An 18,449-nucleotide genomic window follows, 5' to 3' on the forward strand; every position below is an offset into this window, starting at 1 on the left:
TCAAACAAGCATCCATAAGCCTCCTTATTCTTAAATTTGTTGTCAAATGGTTACTTTGAATGTGCAGCTTGCTTCTCAAATCATTCCAAAGCATGGTCTCCATCATCTTCTAACACATATAGTTGACAAAGGCATTGTGCCAATGCCTCTTAATCTCCCCATCCATGAGGAAGAGCTATTTAAAAGCTAAGCACTTTGAGCTCAATAGGAAGAATAACATCCATACCATAGATAAGGTGGAAAGGAGTAAACCCCAAAGCCACCTTATATGTTGTGCGATAAGCCCACAAGGCATGAAGAAGAGCTTCATCCTCCCAACGACGAGGCTTGTCCTTACAATCTTAGAAATAATGCTACACAAGATCCCATTGGTCTTCTCAACCAACCCATTGCATTGTGAATAGTAAAAGGAGACAAGCATCAATGTTTAATAATAAAAAATTAGCCATCAATTCTCTCAAAAGATCACCTTGAAAACCTCACCCATTTTTAGTAAGAATTTCCAAAGGTTTACCAAAATGAGAGCACACATGCTCCACAAGAAACTTTACCACCATCTTGGTAGTAGCATCATGGGTAGCCTTAGCCTCATCCCATCATGTCATGTAATCCATAGCCACAAGTATATATACCTCCATAGGAAGCATCACCACACCCAATGTAGTAGATTGGCCACATAACACCTTATTCACCGTTTTGCAAGAGATAGCCCCCAAAGCCTCTTGGCCAACACTCAAAGACACATAGAACTCTTCATTCCAATAGGAGGCATAAGAATGGGAGCCTCCACAATGGCTTGCTTTGTGGCCTAAAATACGGCTCGATGTGCATCAATCTCAACATAAGCATGTGGTTGAAAAGTAAGACGATGAAGAGGATAGAGATTTTATGCAAGATTGTCTAAGAAACATGTGTATTACTTAACCTTCTTGATAAAAGTCAACAATGTACAAGCCAATTTGGGAATAGGTATAGAAAGAATAGCCTCCATCTTCTCGATATCCATAGTGATACCATCAAATGAAACCACATGGCCAAGCAACCAAACCTTAGCTTCAACAATGTGACATTTGGAAGGGTTGGGATATCCTTAAGCCTCATCAAGACTCTCAAAATCTTGACAAAACTTCTCAAGGTGCCCAATCCTAGAAGAGTAGATACAAAAATCATCCAAGTCGACATGAAGGAACATACCAAGAGATGGCTCAAGCACTGCATTTATAAAACATTGAAAGGTTATCAGTGCATTTGTTAATCTAAAGGGCATCACACAATAAGCAAAGCATCCCCGAGCTATGATGAAAGTAGTCCTCAATTGGTCCTTCTTGGTGATTCAAATTTAAAATTAGCCCGAATATCCATCACATACCATATACATCTCATGACCCACCACATGATCAAGAATCTCTTGGAAAGGAAGAGGATGATGTGATCCCTTTTGTGCAAATATTAAGAGGTCAAAAATCAATACATATATGCCACTTTACCCCTATTATTTGGAGACACCACCATGGGTGAAACCCATCTTGAATTCTCCATGAGAAAGATAAAGCCTACTTTTAAAAGTTGATTAATCTTTATCTTCAAGGCATCATGTTACATAGTCCCCAATCTTCGAAGTCATTGTACTGCTAGCTTTGCTTTAAGCTTCAAATCTATCTTGTGCTCAATCATAGTCATTTGTCAAAGGCCTATCTACTTTGTAGTAAAGAGTTAGTTAGGGAAAACCATCAAGCATATTAAGGTAATCCTCCTTCTCTTCCTCCGTCTCAAAGAAGACTCAAGCATCTTTGCATTGTTAGTCCTCCTCTCGTGTGCTGGCATGGTATCCCTATCCAAAACATCAAAACCCCAAACACATACATAGAAATCTTGTTGAGTGGGGAATCCTCATCATCATCATCATCATCATAAGAAGAGTTAGTAGCATCTATGTCATACTCTCACTATCATAGGAGGTCTCCTCCTTTTCCTAATCTCGAGCTTGCCCACTTTGAATGTTGTACTGTATTCGATGGTCACACTGTTTATTGCATAAGAAAATCTCTCATCTTCCACTTTTGGGTCATGTTCACTCGCTACATCCAAGGCCTTCCTAAGATAAGAGGGTGGGCCACTCGATCCGCCTTGGTAGGAATAACCTAAAAATACAAAGGCACTTGCATACCACATATATCAATGTTAAGCTTCTTAATCATCCCTCCCAAAAGCTCTCACACAAGAATTATAAGGGACAACTTGATATGAAAAGGAAAAGCTTCAACCAATGATGTGAAATCTCAAGTGGTGAAGGTGTTTGCCTAGGACCAAGAGATCTTGGGTTCAAAAATCGCCTTGGTACTTTCTCAGTGGCATCACCTACTACAGGCAGATAATTAAGCACCTATGGGCAGGTGTGGGCACCTATGGGTAGTGAAAAATCAGTAGCTATGAGAGGATCTTGGGTGTAAGGCTAAACAAGGAAAAGGAAAAACTTCATGGTGGCAATGAAGCCCAAATTTTTCCATGGTAACATGGTGGCTACTCCTCCATTAATGTAGGCTCCATGAATAGTTAAGCTCTAAATAATCACATCATACTGGCAAATCATCATGCAAATGGATCGTAACATCACTTGCATCTTTATGAACTCCCTTGGACCATCGCTTGGAGGATGACTTTTTATTAATAGCTCAGGACCACTATTTCCTCATGCTTGGACTAATAGCCAAAATTTGTGAAACAGTCATGTCCACCTTGAGTGTCCATAGACTTTCTATCAAGTCATAGACCTTGGCACCATAGGCCTTGGCACCATCACCCAATCCAATCTTCCTCAAGCTCTTCTTAGGTTTTTGTGCTGCATGAGAAGTCTTAGCCTCTTCCGTGTTTACCTCCATTTGAGTATGAGTTCTTTTACCCACAAGGACCTCTGCCTTGACTTATTCATAGTGCCCCATGCCTCCTAAAGCTAAATCTTCAATAGACACATCCAATACATTAGCTCCTAGCATAGAAGATGGATTGGCCTCCGAGATCTTTGGACAATTGCAACACATATGGCCATGTTCTTGGAAAAATGCTCCATTTAGGCCACCCCCTTCTCTAAGCTAGGTATTTTTGGGGGGTTGTTGTTGCTACCAACAATAACTCAACTACCAACAATAACTAAACTCGAAGGTATTTTTGGGTTGTCATTGTTGCTGCCAACAATAACTAAACTCGAAGGTTAGCAAACTCATCAATCCACTAAACTCTCACCTACTGGAGGAGAAAAAACATGCATTTGTGTAGGAGCTGGTTTCAAAGATGATGGAGGACACTGAGCAACTTGCATCTTTGTCTCTTTCTCCTTAGCAATCCAGATTGCATCTTGAAGAGAGTGGCCGGCCTTCATCCTCAAACCTTACTTTGCAACACAGGGTCCAAAGCATCAATAAAGCAATTTAGCTTCACAAAGATAGTCTTAGGGCTAAGAGCTACATGTTGGGCCGCCACTTGTGGTTTAGCTTTACAAAGGTAGCCTCATAGCTAGGAGCTATGGGTTATGATTTAGCTTCACAAATGTAGCCTCAGGTCTAGAAGTGGCAAGTTGAACCTTGAGCCACCATGCTCAAAACATGTATATTTGTGATTAATCTTTGCCACACAAACTCCTAAACAGACTTTGAGGAGCCTTTGACAAATCCTCAATTTCCATCCACACAACTTTGTAAGGCTCTCAATGGGCCCTAATCTCATACGAAAAGCTTGTACTACCAAATGTAGCCATTTTTGGTACACACTAGGACCATCCGAGGCACTTTTTCCTCCTTAGGAGGTTTTTTTCCCCGTGCTAGTATACACCAATCTTGGGGTATACTTATCTTCTTTGTACAGCACACATTCATTATCTATCTATCATCTCATTGTTTGCTCCCTTGAGCTTCTCCACTGTGCGTGTACGTGTGCGTGTGCGTGTGCGTGTGTGCACGTGCACGTGCACGCGCATTCCTACAACCCTATTTCTAACATTTGGTATTAGAGCATACGCTCCTCACCCCTGTGCTGCTGCCTACCCCACCCCAAGTCTCCTATCTTCTTAAATCAGATCAAGAAGCCCTTTTGGGAGAAGAAAGAGAACTGTGAAGTGTGTAGTTTTTCGGTCAGATTTTCATTCCAAGCACGTTTTAGGAGACATTCGCACGGTTTTTGATTTTTTTGTAGACATCTTTGGGAATCGGATTTACATTGTTCTTCATCAGATTTTGGAGTAGTTTCGTAAGTTCTACTACAAACAAGTGTGTAGATGTACAAGAAATCATCTACAGGCTTCACTTTAGTGACATCACTCTTTGTTTGCATCTTACAAGTAACTACTCACTATACTCTGCATTTCTTTCATACACCTTGTAGGTCTCCATTATCAAAACGACTTTATCAAGTAGCCACCTTGGTTGCATCAAAGAGCACTCAGCACTTTGCAGATTGCATGATTACTTGCTTGGCTATTATCAAAAATGACAGAAATTGATGTATTTTGGATGTTATCCCATTGAGGATAAGCTTGATGGGACCAACTACTCGTTATGGTCCTATATGATGCGGCATGTATTGGTAGCAAAATGGATATAGAATGTTGTGGCTAGCATTGAGAAACATCCTGGTTTTTCTGATGAACATGATATAGAAGGCACATCTGCAGACACGGACTCAGTTTCACATGGTGCATTACCACAACATAGCATACCTCCTATGCGCAGGAATAAACAAAGTGGGATGGAAGAGATGCATAGGCACATGTGTTGCTTGCTTTGTTAGTTGTGAGGAGTATCATTCCTCACATTCGGTCATGCAAGGGAGTGCTAAACATGCTTGGGATACACTTATGTTATTATACCAGGTATGTAATGAAGCACGTGTTTCTTATATACGACGCAAGTAATTAGAGTCAGAGCATATGGATGAGGGAGACTCCATGGATAGTTTCCTTCCAAAAATCAAGGATTTTAAGGAGCAGTTGGCCAGTGTTGATGAGATATATCTTGACAGTTCATTGGTGTCTACTGTCTTAAATATGTCACCTGACTCGTAACAAAGTTTTGTTTCTACCATCAGACTTATGATGAAAGGCAATCCAAATACCTTGAATTTTAAAGAGTTTGTTTCTATGCTCTTACAAGAAGATCAATCCACGTAAAACAAATATGTCATACGTATAGGAGGTTTGGCTTTTACTACTTCCAGTCAACAAAAACACAAACGTAAATCCTTTCCTCAGGGTAGTTTCAAACCAAAATCAGAGTCATCGGGCAAGCCTAGAGACAAGGAAGGCATCAAGCCAAAGAAAAAGGGCAAATGCAACTATTGCAAGAAAGTTGGTCACTACATTAATGAGTGCAGGAAACGATTAGAGAAGGAGAAAAAGAAAGACTCAGGTATGGTTGTAGCTGATGCATCAACAAAACAAATGTAGAAAATAAGGAATCTACAAACTATGCACATGATGATTGGGCTTTCATTGTGCATTGCAGCTATGACCCTTCGCATAAGGATGTATGTACAGAAGTATTTTGACAGTGGTGCTAGTAAGCACATTACGTCTCATCATAGTTTGTTCTCATCACTTGAATTTTCTCCATAGAAAAACATTGTAACTTTGTGTAAACAACTCCTCATATCTTGTAAAAGGAGTTGGTAAAATTGTTCTCAATGCTGCAAATGGTGGAACAATTATGCTTTCAGATATATTATATGTACTAGGGCAAGATAATTGTTGCTTCTATTACTTTGCCTTATGGCCTATACAGGCTAGATGTATATGAAAGCTTATCTTTTTGTGTAACACTGGGCTTGACATTCAATATGTGGTCTCAATATTAAGCAGATTGCATAGCCCAAGCACAGAGTATTGGCAATCTGTCAAACGAGTGTTTCGTTACCTAAAAGGCACTAAGCACTTTCAGTTATTTTATCCCAAGGGGGGTAAATCACAGTTGCATGCATTTACAAATTCAGACTAGGCTAGATGTTATGACACAAGAGTCTCCACGAGAGTGGTTTTTGCTTTCGCCTTGGTGATTCATGTATATCATGGCTCAACAAGAAAGCAACCCACTGTGGCCACTTCTAGCTGCTGTGAAGCTTAGTATAGGGCAACATTTACGGTTACATTGAGTGTGTTTGGCTGAGACGCCTTATTGCTGATTTGTGTATTGGCAAGTCCTTAGCCATATCATCTTCACTAATAGTCAGAGCGTTATGGAAGTTGCGAGGAATCCAGTTTTTTATACTCAGACAAAGCACATCGAGGTGCACTATCATTATGTTAGGGAGAGATGCTCTATAAGGGAAATCAGCTCAACCTATGTGCTAACACGACAACTTGGTAGATTTGTTCACGAAGGCTCTCCCACGAGAGAAGTTTGAAGCTTTTCGCAAAGCTTTAGCTTACTTTCCTTTGGTGAAGACGAGTCTGGGCTCCTTAACAATCCAAAGAGCTTGGCATATCTCTGTACTTCTAGTTCCAGCTCAACCCTTGTTCACATCATCACTCCCAGGGGAGATTTGTAGCCATATTTGGTAGTGATGTGTGTGAACACACTAAGACTAGCCGGGGCACTTTTTCCCTCTTTAGGAGGTTTTTTCCCATGTGCTAGTATACACCCATCTTGGGGTATACTTATCTACTTTGTACAGCACACATTCATTATCTATCTATCATCTCATTGTGTGCTCCCTTGAGCTTCTCCACTCTGTGTGTGTGCGTGCACGCGTGCACATGCGTCCGTGCATGCGCCCGCGTATTCCTGCAACCCGATTTTCAACATCAAATACATCTCAATCCCTCATACACATACTTTGCAAGAAACACATCCACAGATAAAGGAAAATTGGCGTAAAACACATCACCATCCATACTGCAAAAGAGATAGAGAAATCACTAGAAATTGATACTAGTCAGCAATCCACGTCAAAGAGAGGCTTCCATGCCCACTACACAAGAAATTTATACTAGTCGGCAATCCATATCGAAGAGAGGCTTCCACGCCTATGCCACCAAAAAGATACGTTTGAGGATTTGGGTAAATCACATCAATTTGTGTTTGTGGAAGCATTAAGAGGGTATTGTTCCAAGTAAGCAAGCCCACATGTAATGAATGTGGTGTGGTTGTAAAGCCTGTGTAATGTGGTGTGCTTGGAAAGCCTCTCTCGTAATGCGTGCCTCTAGCCACAGTTGCACTTCCGCACTTTATTGCTGCATCCACCTTGTCGCCCCCTTAGACGACGATGGCCTTGGCTTTTATCCGGTTAAGCATAATAGCAACAACAAATTGAATGTTTTCCCTCTCTCTCTCTCTCTCTCTCTCTCTCAAAGCCAATGAAAGATAACTACAAAGGCTTCAAGCCTTCTTCTCTCAGCGAGAGTGCATTGAGACAAATAACGAAAAAAACGAACTTATGTGCAAACAAGAAGTTCAAAGCTCCCACCCAAAAAAAACCAAAACAAAATAACAAAAAAAACAAAATAACAAAATAAAAACAAAAACTCTTCTCTTAGGTAGGCGTCGTACGAGGGAGGGGGAAAAAATATAAGCTTTTTTTAAGAACAAAGCTCCTTCTCTAGAGCTTCATGCGCCTCCTCTCCAAAAGCCCCAATTCTCTTTTTACAATCCCCTTCCACAAATAGGACCTAAACCTTAAATAGCTTTAAGTCCCAACATTTTCTTTCTTGAAAAGCTATAAAAAAAAACCTGTCCTAACTCTAAAGCTTCACATGGCTTTTTAAAACAAACTAAGCCCAATACTAAATATAAATGATATTTACAAAGAAAACATGATATCATCCGATGAAGAACCGAGAAAAAAGATCACACAATGGGAGTCCGCCAAGGTCCCAAAAAAAACCCAAATTTGGAAGCAAGTAGCCTTGGGAGCTGTACACTAGGCCATGGCCATTATCACTATGACGAGAAGGTAGGTATTTCATGATTGACTTTCTAATATAATGATGCAAAACTTTAGTGGTAAAAGTACCATTGGAAAATTTGAAGAATTTGAAGTGGCCTTGAGAACAATTCTTGTAAAACTTTAGCACTAAAAGTAACATTTGAAGAATTTAAAGTGGTCTATAGAGATGGGATGGAGCATTGAAAGGACCAACCGAGGAGGATAAGGGCAAGGCAACCTAGGCAAGGCCAAGAGATGGCAAACTGCTCATTGGGAGGGGCAAGGTAGGGTGGGGAGGGTGTAACTGACACATGGGTTTTGTTTTGGGGGAGGTGATGTAGTCAAGATGCCAAGTTGGCCTTTCAACTCAACCTCGTGTCCTCTATTTTTATCCTTCTTCTACTCCATTCTTTTATCGATTATTGCATTTTCCAAAGGTCTTATAACCTCGTAACCTTCAAAATGCTTAAGGCCCTGGTTTAAATATGCTTCGGAAACTTAGTAAGACTTTCTTAATATTATTAAGGCCTTGTTGATATGTCCACTCACAACTTTGGTATGACCAATGAATAATGATGATCCTCTAACAACCTCATACTCTTTGCTTTGCCTCGATGGACAACAACACGGATAGTCTTCTTCTTCATGCCATAGCTCACCAATGTGAGGGAGGGGCATGACTCCCAATCCTCACCCCTTCTCACATAATCCATAATTTATTTATTTAAACATTCACTCTTAATGAATTGACCATTTCACACTCTTCTAATCCATATCTAGCCTCTTAAGACATCTGGCCTTTATAATCCTCAAATTGATGTCTACTTAAATCTCCATATGTCCAATCATGAGAAAATGCTTCTAATGCATGATCACATGAGTGCTCACACAACCAACCACATAGCATGTGTTGCCACATGGGCGTGCTCCACGGTGCCGCGTTGCCTTGCCCGCCGCAAGCCATGTGAAAGGCTCGTTATACACTTGCTTTCAAAACAAGAGTTCACCTCTCATCAATGCTCTTCCCTCGAGAATAAGCATATCAACCTCATTGGAAGACGAATCACCTCTATGTCTTTATCCTTAAACCAAAGTACTCATTTGTAATGATTTCGATGATATTGAAGGATCTTTCAACTCTACTATGGCCCTCAATTCCTAGTTCAAATGATAATTTCTTGCCAAATCATCTCCTTCACATATGAAGCACCCTATTTATGGGCACCTTGATGTCGATGCCTCCTGCTCTATATTCCTTGGCAAATCCATATGCAAGACTACCATGCATGATGTTGCACCTAAAAACCTCTAGCCCCTAATTACAAATTAAAGTTCCCTCCATGTAAGTTATGCAACGATCTAACATTATTGAAGATTATATCTTCTTTGATAATGAACGTGTGAAAGCAAAACATAAGAGCAAAGCACATGCAATTAAACATAATGCCTACTTTAATGATTATATATGAGAGAACATAAGACATAATGAAACATAAGATCTTGTTCTTGAGAGAGAGAGAAAATAGTAAGATCATGGTTTTTTATTATCAGGGGTACAACCCTAGTCTACTATAGTGTGCAGGGAGAGTGGAGCATAATACACATAATGGATGACACAATTGTTGAGATTTGAGATGACATATAAGCTAGAGAGAAGAGTGGAGACTTATCCCACATTGATGTACAAGCCCAAGTGTGTACCTCCTCATCTATAAAAGGGGACCACTTCAAGCAATGAAAAGCTTGCAAGCCTCTTTTTATGAGTACAAGTCTCAATCTTGTAACCTAATTTTTCTTAAGTCTTAAGCTTAGCTTAGTTCATTTATCATGTTTGTTATATTAGGTATCACCCACCCTAGCTTAGTTCATTCATCATGTTTGTTATATTAGGTATCACCCACCCTAGCTTATCTTAGCACTAATATGTTAACTAGATTAGGATTAGGATCTAATTAGATAGTTAATTATCATTAGAAAGCTTGATCCATGAATCTCAACATGGTATCAGAGCCAAGTTCTTGCTCCCTATATCTTAGCATTCATCTCCCTCACCTCACATTGCACTAATCTCAGCCTATTAATCATTTGCACACCCACTTAATCTCAACCTTATCATCCTTCCTCTTTTGTGGCCCAAATTGAAAAGCTTGGTATTCCCTATTATCTTTACCATTTTCAAATCCCCTCTAGCAAAACAGTGGCCTCACCTAGGTGCTCATTCCAACCAGAGGAATTAGACGATTTCATTCACTGTGCTGTCGAAAATCGTGAATATGCACCGATTGGTCTTTTGATCCATATGCCATGTGTGCATTGAATTAGGGCAAGCCCTACTAGCTGTGTGTTCTACATACCTTAAGGTATCTATAGCTCAAATCTTGTGCAAAATGGTTGGGTATGTTGGCTACAATGAGTAAAAAACCAGTAGCCTGTTTTTCAACTTAATTCACTAATTTTGGAGTTATTGAGGTGGGTGCATTGAATTAGGGCAAGCCCTACTAGCTGTGTGTTCTACATACCTTAAGGTATCTATAGCTCAAATCTTGTGCAAAATGGTTGGTGGGTATGTTGGCTACAATGAGTGAAAAACCAGTAGCCTGTTTTTCAACTTAATTCACTAATTTTGGAGTTATTGAGCTGGTTTTCTCTACTCAAATATTCACATCTCATCAAGCCTAAGAATCTTATGCAAAAATTCTCATCAAATCTTTCTTCCACAAGGTCAATTGAAGACTCAAAGTTGCAGTCTTATTGATCATTGTGCTTAGCACTTAATCACTATTATTAACATTCATTTAGAAACAATTAAGCTTAATCAAAGTTGAAATTGAAAAATTAGTATTTTTCCATTGTGGAAAACTCTCTATTGCATCAAAATCCATCTTAACCACTTGCATTGCTCAACCTAAGTGATTTTTTCATCGCATTGAGTTTATCTCTAGCATATAATTAGCAATCACTTGTAAAAGGGTTAGACACTGCCTAAGCACTAAAATAAAGACTCAAGGTAAGACTCCCTTCTCATCATGGAGCATGTAACAATCGTCTCAAGATTTAATGGGGGGTGATGGGTTTAACACATGGCAAAGCAAGACCATGTACTTGCTTATGCGTAAGGGGCTTTGTCACCTAATTGAGGATGAACAAGTGGAGATTGAGCCACTTCAAAACAACAAAGCATTGGGTCTTATCGCTCAAAATCTTGATGATGATGTGATTAGTCACATTGCTAGTATCAAGGATGCCAAGTTGGCCTGGCAAGAACTCAACAAGATTTTCGGCACCGACTCAAAGAGCTCAACAATCAACCTTCTCATGCAGTTTTACAAGCTCAACAAGAAGGAGACCAAGACCATGGCACAATACATCAGTAAATTCAAAGGTATCAAGCAGCAACTTAGTGCATTAAAGAAAGTCATTGAGGAAGATGAATCTATTTCCATATTGTTAAAAAGAATTGACAAAGAACCTTATGAATCACTTGTTGTGCTACAATTAAAAATATACCTAACACTAAACTTCAAAATGTAGAATCATCTCTACTTGAACAAGAATCAAAATTCAAGGATAAAGAACCATTCAAATCACATTCAAGTGGACAAGCACTGTTTACAAAGGATGAGAGATTTCAAAGAATAAATCAATCAACATCTCAAAGATGTAATCACTGTTGGCAAGCTTGGTCACATCTTGTAAATGGTCATTTCAAAAGTAAACCAAAAAGAATTTATAATGCATGTGGAAGGATTGGGCACTTGGAAGAACATTGCTACTCCAAACATAATCAAGAAAACAACTATGTGAAAAATGGTCACTCTCTGGCAAAAAATGATACCTCTAGCTCCAATCATCTTTTCTAAAAACTTTGTATATCCTACCCTCTAGTACCGATCATGTAGTCAAGATAGATGAAATAGCCAAACTTTGTAACCCTACTCTTAGAAGAGACCTCTAGACCTCAAAGATAGGTCAAGTCTCCTATATCAAGGGGGAGATCTCACTCGTAGAGATGACCTCTAGGCCTCAAAGATAGGTCGTCAGTATATTGAGGGGGGGTGTTGAGATTTGAGGTGACATGTAAGGTAGAGAGAAGAGTGGAAACTTATCCCACATTGATGTACAAGCCCAAGAGTGTACCTCCTGATATAAAAGGGAACCATTTCAAGCAATGAAAAATGAAGCAAGCTCTCAAGCCTTTTTATGACTACAAGTCTCAATCTTGCAACCTAATTGTGCTTAAGTCTTAAGCTTAGTTAGCTTAGTTGATTCTTCATGTTTGTTATTAGGTATCACTCACCCTAGCTTATCTTAGCACTAAACACATATTAATTAGATTAGGATTAAAATCTAAATAGATAGTTGATTTTCATTAGGAAGCTTGAGCCATAAATTTTAACAACAATTTGCTAATATTTTGGGACCTATCCAAAAAGAGCATTATTTATCTTCACTTATCTTTCTACTAAAAGGTAATCAAAGGAGAAAAGGAAGTGACAATGCATAACATCATCTAATAAGGATTATAGAAACCATAAGCTCATGAGATGATATAATATCTTCATTGACTTTATACTTAAGTCAAAGTATAGATGATAATTAGAGAACTTATCTCTAAGAACAAGTTATCATAATTTAACATTTAGCTCATAAGAGCTTGAGAATTGCTTCCAACCATTTCCAATAATTGGTGGTTCTATTTGTTGAGTTTGCCTTCTCTTGTTTGTTTGCTTCTTCTCTACCTCAACCACCTTTTTCTTGGTGGCATGTTCCATGTAAAGATCTTGTCCTTGTTTTATTACTCGGATGACATTGCAATATATCCACCAAAAATGACACTACTTCGCATTGAGAGAGTGTATGCATGCTACAATGACAATAACCATATGGTTTCCTTCTTAAACAAAAAACATCTTCTTTGACATGACCTTGTACTCCCTCTTACTTGAAATATATTTCTTAAAATCACTTTCTACCTCTCGTCAAAGTGTAGACCAGATGTCAGTGTGAAGGTGTCTCAACTCCATCACATTACATAGTGAAATAATAAAGGCTCCCTTTTTCAATAGATATTCTTCATATTGAAATAAATATACTAACTCTTTAGTGATGCCATATCACTTATCTATATTCTCACCAATGCATAAGGAATTAGCCTACACAATAATATTCTAGGACACATCCTAGGACATAGCAAAACAATAAATTCCCCCTTTTTTAGTAGATATCCCTCATACTAAAATGCACTCTTTACTAATGTTAAATCAATTCTCAATCCTCACTAGTGAATAAGGGATCAACCTACAATGATTTTCTAGTACACTCAGCTGAGCTTAAGAGCCCTAATTTTCTAGTACACTCAGCTGAGCTTAAGAGCCCTAATTTTGCATACCATTTTTAAGACTCAAAGAGGCACAAACATGTGGTAGGTGTAATGAGTACAAAAAGTAACCTTCAATTGAGTGCAATCACACATGATTACGTAGCAAGTATTGGTCTCTTATAACCCACTCTACTAGGTGTACCATTTATAACAAAGAAGAAAAGATGACACATTTAAATCACATAAATAACCAAAAAATTATATCTATGTATCACTATATTAAGGCTTTGCTAATAAACCATTAAAAAATCTAAACATAAACTTAATCGAAGTAAAGAAGGTGGCATTAACATAGAACATAGACAACATTGTCAATTTATAAGAGGTTAAACAAAACCCTTGTGCACATGTATGTATATCAAGTGACAACACCCATTGTGCATGTGTATGTCATGTAACAAGACCCATTGAAATATTAAGAAGGGTCATAGTAGATTTTTTTATAATTACAATCAAATCACTCCATGCCTCATTGCTGTAAACAAGACACATCATTCTTCACTTACATATTGAATATTATGTCTTAATGCTCATATGTCATGATGTTGTGTGATCACTGGGTGATGGCCTCTACTACTACAACACCAATAGACACACAAGAAGAATACACAATGGGATCAGAATTGGGGAACACAAAGATCCCAGCTCAAAGGGAACCAATCAACCTGGCTCCTATCTTCAGTCCTCTAGTTGACACCACATTGGACATGTAAACACTCCTCAAGCTCTCCAATCAGATCGAGCTGACTCCTCCAGCTATACTCTCAAGTCAGCTCTAACCTCCAAAAGCTTTGACCTTCCACTTATAAGCCTTAGTTAACTTCAGTTGACATCCAACTGATTAGAAATATCTCCAACTGACACAGAACTGGCTGTAAACTGCCTCCGAATGGCTGATGCTAACTCCTTTCCAAAACAAGTCCTCCAGTCTCCTTTATTCTCCTCCAACATCATATCACCTTAAAGCCACAACCCCACGACCTTCTTGGACACCTAGCTGACCCTATGTTGCCCTTTCTCTGATCTAAAGCAGGCTAAAAACTGCCTTAGCACAGCTAACTGACATAGAACCGCCTAATTCAGTCACCTCCACTATACTAGAATCTTCTTTCACATGTCCTCTGACACTCTTATGCCCTCAGGAAGTTATAAACATAAAAAGATATCACACTTTAAGCTCTCTGCTAATTACAGGTGACACATAGCTGCCTCAGATCTGATTGCCCTCTCAAAGTTGACTAAACTAACTCAGCTAATGATGCAAGCTTCCTCTCCTCTGTGTCCCACTACAACTCTGGATGTTCAAACCACACAAGGCCCCAACCTTATGAACACTTGGTGACAACAGCTGACTCACAGCTGCCACATAAACATCATTAGACCATTAACCCATCCGGTTGTAGCTAACTTCTGATAGACTTTTGACAATCAGCTTGTGACTCTGGATCATTAGACCTTTAACCCATCCGGTTGTTGATAGGCCGACTTCTGATAGACTTTTGACAATCAGCTATGTGACTCTAGATCACTTCACTTCAACTCAGACAAACCAAAATAAGGTCCCTACAATTTCAGCTGATTATACTTGACAGTAGGCTGACACATAGCTGACTCTATACATTCACCTCTAATTCTAACTGAGTCAAAATTCTATTTCTGAGTCAACATTGACTCAAAAATAGCTCACAAGTCATCATCAAACTCACACACTCAGATTCTCTAACTTCATGAACTCAAGCAAAACATCTTCATCTCACAACTAAAACTTTCTAACAAAGGACTTAGTAATAACTCATAACTGTCACAAACCAAACTTTGTCTAATGCTACAGATTAAAAAAACACAACAGTGTCGCAACAGCCCTGAGATCTGGGTTCAAACAAAACAAGAAAACATCAAAAACCTCATGGATCCTCTACAGATAGATCCCGGCGGCAACGACAACAACTTCAAACTCTAAAACCATTGCCACACGAACAATAGGTTTTTCTCTCACACAAACCAGCACTCCGCTAATGAAAAGAAGCTACAGTTGATTAGAATTGGTTTGAATCAAGTATCTAACGGAGTTCAGCTCCTCAGAGATCCAAGGGGACACACCTCCTACAAGACTTTATGTCCTCCAGGTCTCCCTCCGCTCTGATCGAAGCAATTCCTCTCACACTGCACTATCTTCTTCTCTAAAATCTAGACAAAAAACTATACGAACTCTAGCCTGCAAGCTTCAACCAAAGAAAATAGACTTGTAGGAGACACTCCACTGCAATCTCTCACTAGTGGTCTCTCTTCCCAGTGGTCACTCTAGCCATACTCTCGATGAACCACACTCGAAAACATCCCCCAATTCTCCTTTCTCCTCATTGCTGCGCTCTGTCCTTCCAAAACCTGCGTGGCCCGCTTCTTTTAATCACCCATACACTTTCTTTTTTTGGTTTCACGCACCTGCATTTATTCATTTGGTCGCCACATCTTTAGCCACTTGGGATCCTTCTCTCACTATCATTTATACATTACATGTATCTACACTCCACGTTTAGGATGGGCTTGAGATTTCCCTCACATGAAGCCCACCCCCCCGATGAAAACATCCATGTTTTCACTGTCTCCTTTGTGCTTCAATCTCATCACTTCACAAACCACACTATACAACTCTATTTACAACAACAAAGGCATGATCGAGCATCTCAATACCCTCCAAGATCAAAAGGGTACAACACCCTCCTCCAAAACCAACCACCTGAATTGAGCCATCCTCCTTGATCAAACACCTATACACAATCATCAGACAACCTCAGAGTTATGCCCTTAACATCGGGTTGCATCTTCCATGTACACTTACCAGCGTCCTCCCTGTCCCTCCATTCTTTTCAACACTGAGCTCACACATCTCTAAACATTTAGCAACTCTCTGCTCCTCCATGAAGCCTATATACCATTCCCCCAATACATCCTCACTATCACAAAGATTTCCCCGAACTAGACCATCCTGAACCCCATCAAACAAAAAGCCAAATCAACCAACTGCGTCTCTTGGTCAGCATCCACAACTTCCTCATCCCAAAACTTACCAATACCATCCATCACCTCATCATCCCTGCACACACTCCAGCATCCACATCAGCATCAAATTGTTCATCCTGAGCTAGATCCACAGATCCTTCAAACAAATCAAAAACACCCTCCAAGGTGGCGTCGGACAAAGAACCCATATCACCATCCAGACCCCTATCCATATACACATGCGCACCCATCTACTGATTCACGCTAGCACCTTAATCACATGTGTCCAACATAGAATGGTAAATTTCACCAAGTCTCACCCTCACACTCTACCACACCATTTAACAACCATGTAGACTCCACATGGGCATCTTTTGATGAATCAATTCTCATCTCAGAATCTTGTGATATCTCTAGCACATTAGGGATCACTTGCCCCTCCATAGCAGACTCACCAACATCTAGGCAAAACTCTATCCCTTCGCTAGCATCCACTATCTTCAACAATGGATCCACAGACATGCAACCTACACTTTCTACAGCTTTACAAACACACTGATCTATTGCCTTAGCATTCATTGACGCTTCACTCACATAGGGATTCACAACCTACATACTGTGCCTCTAGCAAGACACACATCAAGTAAATCAAACGCAGCAACCCTACCTCACCTAGTGGATGGCATACACAAACCTGCTCTCCTCTTCATCTTCCTTTCCTAGTACATAGCAGGCTCCATGACTTCTGCAAAATTAAGTGGATCTTTCACCTCTACCTTCTCCTTGATCTTGTCATGCAGCAGCTCAATGGACTTATTCTTTTTTAGAAAGTCGAGAGGAACTTGATTCTCTCCAAAACTCGAGCATCCTCCTCCAAGCCGCTTCAAGCCTGTCATCAACAAAATCTAACACTTCTTCATCTTCTCTTGGATCAACCTACCCAACTCTTTCCACAAATCTTTAGGACTGTTAGCTCTCCCATATTTCCTCTTCAGGACTTCCCTCAACCTATCCCAGTTCCCTGTCTTAGCATCAGTGGCTTCATACTCGAACCACTCTTTGGTCGCATCCTCTAGCAACAAACTTACTAACTTCAACTTATAGAAATCATCATCTCTATTGTTCTTCAAGGCTACCAACTCAACACTCCTCAGAAATTGGGTGACATCCTCACTCTTCTGACCTCTGAACACATTATAACCAAACCTCTCCAACTGACACAAAACTGGCTGTAAAGTGCCTCTGAATGGCAGATGCTAACCCTAGTCCAAAACAGGTCCTCCAATCTGCTTTATTGTCCTCCAACATCAGCTCACGTTAAAGCCATAACCCTAGGACCTTCCTAGACACCTAGTTGACCCTTTGCTGCCCTTTCTCTGATCTAAAGCAGGCTGAGAACTTCCTCAGTTAACTGACATAAAAACGACTGATTTAGTCACCTCTATTGTACCAGAATCTTCTCTGACATGTCCTCTGACACTCTCATGCCCTCAGACAGTTCTCACACAAACCATCACTTAGACGATGGAAAGCAACTACAGTTGATCAGAATTGGAAAACAACTACAGTTGATCAGAATTGTCCATCACTTAGTCGATGGAAAGCAACTACAGTTGATTAGAATTGGAAAGCAACTACACTTGAATACAAAAACAGGAATTCCCATAATAATTGAGATCCAAAAAATTAAATGAAAAAAGAGAAATTTTTAGCATAATTCAAATTACGAGTATTTATCAAAAGAGAAATTTTGAGCATTATTGAAAAATATGGGTAAAATTGATTTTTGTAAATCCCATGAATTCTTTTACTCAAAAGTAGAATATTGAATATATTCACTTGAGAAATTTGAGAAAGAATATGAAAATATCCATCGAGAAAAAGTACCTTTACCTAAGCCAAGCAATTGACAGAAATTTAGAAAAAATTCCATCATCGGTATCAAAGTAGAAAAAGCTACTAAATGTGAATGAGATGTAATACGATGTGAATGGGATGTGATAGGATGTGAATGGATGTGATAAGATGTGAATGGGATGTGATAGGATGTGAATGAGATGTGAATGAGATGTGATAGGATGTGATAAGATGTGAGTGGATGTGATAAGATGTGGTGTGATGTAAATGAATGTGGATGGGATGTGAAGTGGTGTAAATGAAT

At 39.5% G+C, this 18,449-nt stretch overlaps 1 protein-coding gene across 4 annotated transcripts in view; it reads right to left on the reverse strand.

Annotated features, from left to right (window-relative positions):
• Window positions 1-450: 450 nt before the first annotated feature.
• The window catches only part of LOC147615613 (uncharacterized), a 52,882-nt gene continuing 34,883 nt past the window's right edge, over window positions 451-18,449 (reverse strand). Inside the window, exon 2 of one of the 4 annotated variants that reach the window (XR_015262605.1) lies at window positions 451-1,212. The gene's annotated coding sequence lies outside the window, so the exon portion shown is untranslated. Of the gene's footprint in view, window positions 1,213-1,779; window positions 1,832-6,890; window positions 7,259-11,661; window positions 15,731-18,449 lie in introns of those variants that run through there. The other 3 variants (XR_015262607.1, XR_015262604.1, XR_015262602.1) reach the window with 3 other exon arrangements.

Source organism: Cibotium barometz, chromosome 39 (genome assembly GCF_041138505.1).
Source record: "Cibotium barometz isolate CiBa-2024 chromosome 39, ASM4113850v1, whole genome shotgun sequence".
NCBI lineage: Eukaryota > Viridiplantae > Streptophyta > Polypodiopsida > Cyatheales > Cibotiaceae > Cibotium > Cibotium barometz.